Source organism: Engraulis encrasicolus, unplaced genomic scaffold (genome assembly GCF_034702125.1).
Source record: "Engraulis encrasicolus isolate BLACKSEA-1 unplaced genomic scaffold, IST_EnEncr_1.0 scaffold_234_np1212, whole genome shotgun sequence".
NCBI lineage: Eukaryota > Metazoa > Chordata > Actinopteri > Clupeiformes > Engraulidae > Engraulis > Engraulis encrasicolus.
This window is the reverse complement of record NW_026945518.1, coordinates 61,619-67,746: the sequence shown is the minus strand read 5'-3', so window position 1 is coordinate 67,746 and position 6,128 is coordinate 61,619. Positions and strand designations below refer to the sequence as shown.

Genomic DNA, 6,128 nt, shown 5'->3' with positions numbered 1-6,128 from the left:
ATTGACACGTACAGCAAATTTTGGCAGCCCAAAAAAATCCTATTTTTGCCATGAGATTCAAAAAATGGTTGTGGAAATCATGGTATGAAAACGTCCATTTTGTGGGGGGTCCCAGTCATAATGAATTACTTAGAATTTGATGGTGGTGGTAACTATCCATGAAAGGTGAACCTTTGTGAGGGAGCATGGTGAATTCTAGTAAATAAACTTAAATATTACACAGTGACACCCTTTAAGATATGCAAAGGGTTGCCAGGTATTAATGTTTTCTAGAAAAAAAAAGTTTGTGCACATTTCAAATTGTTTGTACACTTCAAATGTTATCTTTTATATTCTTATTTGCTCATAAACGAATGTTGAATCAGGCCTACAACCTCTCTCGTACACAAAGACAGTTTGTTACAATACTAGGCCTATCAGTTTGCTAACGGAATAGGTCTTGCCAGGCCAAAGTATTTGTGTGGGTGGCTCAAATCAAAACATTTTTGGAGATGGACCTGACATCTATCCATTTTGTTACAGAAACTCATTGGCGAAATTGCGTCGTGGCCCAGGGTGCATCGCTTTTTTCACCGGTGGTTGTATTCGCAAAATCGCATCATGTCCTGCCACAAACACGCGCACACACGGCCGAACGACCACGCACACACAGAGCTAGAACATTATGCCACAACCAATACACCACTTCACAACTGTGCTAAACACAGGGGTTCACAACAAGGTCAGGACACCACACAAGCACAGCTCCATGTAACACTGCATGAAAAGAGGAAATTTGTGGATGAGTTTTGCACCTTAAACTGCCTCCATACCCTCAAGCCACAGCATTTGCGGCGTCCCCCATGCCCGGCCCCTCCCTTCCTTCTCCAGACGCGCCTTTAATATGTTAACTGCCAGTGATCAGGTCCGGGAGCTGCCCCAGTCAATGTTCAAGTGGGTGTGGGGTGGGGGTGAGGTCAGGTGGGTGGGTAGGGGAGTGGTGGGGGGGGGGTGGGGCGGGGGAGGGGGGGGAGGGGTCGTTGCGAGGCCTGTGTTTCTAGGGATTTTGGGGGTCCCTAGGCACGGGATTGTTGGTGGCGCCTGAGGGCATTTTTTGGGCTTTTACTAAATGTGTGTGTGTGTGTGTGTGTGTGTGTGTGTGTGTGTGTGTTGTGTGTGTGTGGTTGTGTGTGTGGTGTGTTGTGTGTGTGTGTAATGTTTTTTTCACGCTGCCCCAGTGGTGTTTTTACAGAATCCACTAACCATTAAACCGGGGTAGGGAACCTATGTCTCAGAGGACGGCCCTTGAGGCTGTTTTATCCGGCCCCCGATATCAATATAATGTTATTCAGCTTCACATTAAAATAGGCCTAATGACATATTTTGCAGGGCCTAAGGAATCTGTAGAAAATTACAATTTCCAATGCAATTAAAGTTATATTCAGGGGACACTAGAAAAGAAAGGGGACTGTTTTAAAAGGTGTCTACCTTTAAATATGTCTATTTGTCTTATATAGGCTAAAGGTGTCTATATAGGCCTAAAGGTGGTTATTATAGGCCTAAATTTTATGGGGAAATCCTGAAATTGTTGTTCATAGTACGGGCCCCCGGGGAATTTTAATGACCATTGGTAGGAATTTGAAGTGGGCCCCTCGAATGTAAAAAGGTGTCCCCCACCCCTGCATTAAACCTGTTCTAGCTAGCCAGAGCTTTGCTGTCAGTACATTTTAGTATGATACTATAAGCTCAGAAATTAAGTTGATCCAAACAATTTTGATCTGTGCTGATCAACATTTAAAATGAATGAACCTACAGAATTAGGCAAATCAAAATAGATCATCGGAATGATCTTTCTTGGGACATACATTTTGAAGTGACCCTTCGAATTACAAAAAGGTTCCTCAACAGCTTTGAGGAAACACATCAATGTGCTTGGCCACTCTGGGGGGTTTTTAAATGGTATTCCTGATTAAAAGAAGGATTTGTTCCAAAGTTAGTTCAAAATAAGACCCGTCTCTCTCTGTTATATTAGTTCTACACCAAGCCTTTAGGTGGCAGTAAAACTAATTTGGCACAATGCGAATTCCACACACCAAGTGCAATCAAAGAAGCCATCTACGAGACAGCGGGTCAACAAAACTTAAATGCACAGTAACGTAACAGAGTGAGCGAGAGAGGAAGGAGGGAGAGGGGGGGGGTTCCTGATTGAACAGAATCACGCGCTGGTGGCATGAATATATACCTCAGTGAGTAGGTTTACACTGTTCACAAGTTTCTTGTGGCGATGATATGGGGGAAATGTTCCTCACATACCAACGGGAGAAAAAATGGGCGTTCACATACATTGTAAGTACATTTTACTCAAAACGTGGATGGTTTAAAGTTTCAGATACTTCAAGATGCGACTCCTGAATAGCTCCTCTGAACACAGATCCCCGCCATTGCTAAGTGGTATAGCACAGCCGCTTCTCTTTATCATTAGCTGGTTTAGCTCAAGAAGTTCCCCCACTCTCAATTGTGACTAGGCCTACACGTAGTTGCTGCGGGTATGCGATATACGCTTACTAGTAATTATTCTGAATGACCTTACGAGCATCGTAATGACAAAATGCTGTGGTGCATGTGGTTAGTTAAGTATACTTGTTGATGGGTAAATTGTTTTGACATTGCTCGTTCCTCAGTTGCCTTTCCCCTGCCTAAAGATAATAGCCAAAGGCTTACCGTTAGCATGCTATTGGCGGTTTGGCTCATCAAAACTCTAGATGCTGGACACCTGCTCATGTTTTCACGTCTGCCCGGCTCATTTTCGTGATGCTGGATGAACTAACGCTTAGACGGCCTTGCCAATGTATTTTACAAGCGGCAAAAACAAAAAAATCACAAAAAAAAAAACAAAAATGCAATCTAGGCGGACGTTGGCAACAATGGACTGGTGTGTGCCGTCTGGGTATGGTTGGGTTTTACCATTCCCTGATTGTCGCTCCAAACGCAGGTCGGCTCCCACTGAGCCAGGACTATCCGGATCCCACCGCCATTCCATATAACGTGAGGTTAGTTTATCTTTTTTGATTGTTAGTTTTTTTGTTTCTTTAACACTGTAACCTTAACCCTAAACCTAACCCCTAAATTTGCTTGTATATGGCTGAGTAGTGTATGATGATTAGAGTGAAATATAAGTCGGTGGGGATACACGGTCCGGGGAGTAAGGGGTGAGTTGATAGAAACACCTGGGACTACACGTCGGGAGGCTTGGAGCTGATCTCAGTTGGGAGTGTCCTTGTGTTTTTGCAGTGGCTGGGCAAAGAGGTTAGCGAAGCGGACTAGTTTTAATTACATTCTCTAGTAGCTTGGTGCGTTAGCGTCACTACCATGTATCCGAGGTAGCTTAACGTCCCTGTAGTTAAGCTATTTTTCCTCAAGTAGTACGACGCGTAGTCTACAAAAGCTTACCAATTGTCCCCCCATCGATTTTACTCAATGATTTTTGTTTTACTTTCCCTTTATTCCTAAACCTAGGCAGTCACACAGCAGGCAAACAGGTAGAGCAAACCTGTCCTTAAAAAGATATGGTCCTCAATAACAGCCATTGTTGGCAGACCATAAGTGTAGATGGGCCTCTTCAAGAAATTGTAATTATTGTATGATCACTTTTTCCTTATTGTTTTCACCGTGGGAAGGTCGACTGACATTGTTCTAAATAAGGTAGGCTATAGTTTGAGTTTATGTCCATGATTATATTAGGTAATTTATAAGCCCCACGGTTAATCGGGTTATTTCTATTTGCCATGTTTTCACAGGACAGCTGGCTATGTCCTCATAATATGGCGAAAGACCAGTCACCTGATGGCCAAACTCGCCATAGAAGACTGAAAGAAAGAATGTAAAGATTAACTTCTTTGTGACCAATATGACTTGCTCATTGATACCATTTGCTATGTCAATATGAGGTGCATGGTGAAATTATTTTAATTTATTTGTCTCGCTTCAAGGAGCTTGTAGAACAAACATGGTGTTCTTTTTCAGGGTATTCTTTTTGTATAGAACTGGACAGGTCATTTATTCGTTCCCCTTGTGTTTTTTGAAGTTGTCCTGCAGGATGCTGTGTCCTGCAATCCTCGTGTGCCTTGTGCTACAGACGCGTGTGGAGGTCAACCCAAAATGGGCACAGTTCTCACCACAGAAGAGTGAAAGAGGGTAAGCTTCTAACCTATAGGCCTACGTCAGGGTCGTGGGAACGTTTCTCATTCGAAGGGCCAACTTCCAAATTTCATCCGAGGGGCCGTAAAAGTCCTCCAAGGGGCCGTACTATGAACACAAACCAAGGATTTTCCTTTCACTTAGGGCCTATATTGAAGGCAGCCACATTTAAACAAACACCACTTCTTCTTTCAGGTTCCCTGAATCTAACTTAATTGTTTTGCAAATGTATTTCTAAGATTCCTTTACAAAATATGTATATTTCATGGTGAAAAGCTGAATCGCAAATTAAAATTATTCGGGGGGCCAGATAAAAATGCCTCAAGGGTCGCAAACGGCCCTAGAAGACATAGGTTTTCCCCACCCCTGGCCTACATTGTCAATATGACTTGTGCTACTTTATAGATAAGTTGTCAATGCTGTGCATTGCTATGCTTTGATTCATTTTCTTACATCCTACAGATCCTGGCAGGGAGACGGTAGTGTCCTGCAGAATGGTGATGGGCCAATCTTACAAGAGACCACAGAAAACTGATATAGTGTAAGATTATCCCTGTTGGGCTCAATAGGTCTTGCTTATTGACATATTTGCTATGTCAATATGAGGTGCATGGTGAAGTATTTATTTATTTATTTGTCTCGCTTCTAGGAACTATAGAAACAGAGTGCCTGCTGCAGTATGCGGAGGGAACACCCTGAGCAGAGAGCTCCAATAGACCCAGGTCCAGTGTCTTGGCAGGGTGAAATGGCACTGATATGGGTATGTACTGATGTCAGTTAAAATGAATGAATGAATGAATTAATTCTCATATCTGAATAATGTGCACACTGGATTTACCACACACACACACACACACACCCTAGGCCTAGATGATTTGGACCCAAGGTTACTTTTACCACAGCTCTGGACACTATTTTCATTTGTTTAATAACTGGGCAGGTCATTTATTCATTCCCCGTGTTTTTTTTGTTTTGTTTGTTTGTTTTTTGTAGTGTCCTGCAGGATGCTGTGTCCTGCAATCCTGTGTGCTGTGCTACAGACGCGTCTGGAAGCCAACCTGAAATAAGCACAGTCTCTCCACAGAGGAGTGAAAGAGGGTAAGCGTAACCTATAGCCTACGTCAGTGGTGGAGAACCTTTCTCATTCGAAGGGCCAATTCAAATTCATCCGAGGGGCCGTAAAAGTCCTCCAAGGGCCGTACTATGAACACAAACCAGGATTTTCCCCTTCACTTTAGACCTATATTGAAGGCAGCCACATTTAAACAAACACCACCTTCTTCAGCTTCCCTGAATATAACTTAATTGTATTGCAAATGTATTTTCTAAGGTTCCTTTACAAAATATGTCATTTTATGTGAAGCTGAATAACATAAAAATGATATCGGGAACCAGATAAAACGGCCTCAAGGGTCGCAAACGGCCCTCAAGACATAGTTCCCCACCCCTGGCCTACATTGGCAATATGACGTGTGCTACTTTATAGATAAGTTGTCAATGCTGTGCATTGCTATGTTTTGATTTATTTTCTTACATCCTACATATCCTGGCAGGGAGACATAGTGCATGAGACTATTAGAAGACAAAAATAGTGTAAGATTATCCCTGTTGGCTCAATATGACTTGCTTATTGATATATGTGCTATGTCAATATGAGGTGCATGGTGAAGTATTAATTTATTTGTTGTTTCTACAGCTCCCAGAAGTGAGACTGAGTGCCTGTTGCAGTATGACGAGGACACCAGTGACCAGAGACCTTCAGTAGACCCTTCTGGCATGATTGGCGGCTGAAACAGAACATGAAATCAACAGCAATGTTTTATAATGTTGTACATACCTGTATAGTCTTATTAAAAGGCAGTACCTGTACTATTTTTTCCTCTTACTTTCATATTTACCACGTATTTACTATGAATTGACAACTTTTACTCAAATCCATTTTTGTATGTGCC

The 6,128-nt window shown here is 42.5% G+C and overlaps 1 long non-coding RNA gene across 1 annotated transcript; it reads left to right on the top strand.

Annotated features, from left to right (window-relative positions):
- Positions 1-4,104: 4,104 nt before the first annotated feature.
- On the top strand, positions 4,105-5,926 carry LOC134442722 (uncharacterized). The gene is made up of 5 exons (XR_010033460.1): positions 4,105-4,173; positions 4,639-4,717; positions 4,826-4,936; positions 5,170-5,274; positions 5,873-5,926. It is a non-coding gene; the product is annotated as an uncharacterized LOC134442722 (long non-coding RNA).
- Positions 5,927-6,128: the final 202 nt, after the last annotated feature.